The following is a 1138-nucleotide window of genomic DNA, read 5'->3' as shown; positions in this document are numbered from 1 at the left end:
TTCCTGCTGCTTTTTCTCCTATTAAACCTCACACCTACCAGCACCACTTCTGCAGTGCCAGGGGGAAAAAAGAAAAAAAGAAGAAGAAAAATCATAGAATCAACTATTAAGCTTGGAAGGGACCTCAAAGATCATCCAGTTCCAACTCCCTGCCATGAGCAGGGAACCACTAGACCAGGTTGCACAAAACCTCAGCCAACCTGGCCTTAAAAACCTCCAGGGATGGGGCATCACCAGCCTCCCAGGGCAACCCATCCCAGTTCCTCACCATCAAATCCACCTTATATATAATTACAATAGATACATTTCACAGTTCTAAATGAAGATAGAAAGTGGCCACATAAACCTTGGGAGATGTGTGCTGCTTCCTAAGAACTTTGCAAATATTATTCAGCCCTGAAGAGAAGGTTTTCCAGATAAGAGGGAATAATTTAAAAGGATTAAAAGAGCTTGACCTAAATCACAGCAAGAGCCAGGGCTGGCAGTCAGTTCATTCAGCCCCATGTAACACATGTAATTCAGGTTTTTTGGGGGGTCTTTCATACTGTCCTGTTACCCCAGGTAGTGGGGATGAGAACTGTGCTTGTTGCTATTATCACTCCTGGACATTAGAGCTCAAAAAAGCTGTTTCAACAGAGAAATAACTCAACATTCAGAAATACTCTGAGTTCAAAGCCAAATCTCTCCCATCTCTCTTAGCTGGCTGAGGAAGCAACCCAGCTGCAACATCCCAGCAGTCATGGACACACGATGCTTGGCAGGCAGCAAAGATCATCCCTGCTCCTCCTGGGAATTTATTTAGTCTGGCTGCAGGGCTCTGTGATTTGCAGGGGGCACCAGAACTTCTGGGGAAGGCAAACCATGAGAGTGCTCCATGTACGGGAACTGATGTACACAGAGACTGGAAGAGGAAAGACTAAACTGGCTGTGACACTGGAAGAGATCACAGCTACAGACACAGGGTTGAGACAAAATTTGTGAGTCATAGAATTGCAGAGTGGTTTGGGTTGGAAGGGAACTGAAAGATCATCTAGTTCCAACCCCCTGCCATGGGCAGGAACACCTCCCACCATTCCAGGCTGCTCCAAGCCCCATCCAACCTGCCCTTCAACACTGCCAGGGATGGGGCAGCCACAGC

At 47.0% G+C, this 1138-nt stretch overlaps 1 protein-coding gene across 1 annotated transcript in view; it reads right to left on the bottom strand.

The window, feature by feature from the left end:
- The window catches only part of EXOC4 (exocyst complex component 4), a 390906-nt gene that overhangs the window by 97299 nt on the left and 292469 nt on the right, over positions 1–1138 (bottom strand). The gene's annotated exons all lie outside the window — the stretch shown is intronic.

Source organism: Chaetura pelagica, unplaced genomic scaffold (genome assembly GCF_000747805.2).
Source record: "Chaetura pelagica isolate M959 unplaced genomic scaffold, ChaPel_1.0 scaffold224, whole genome shotgun sequence".
Lineage (NCBI taxonomy): Eukaryota > Metazoa > Chordata > Aves > Apodiformes > Apodidae > Chaetura > Chaetura pelagica.
This window is presented reverse-complemented; position numbering and strand designations above follow the sequence as displayed.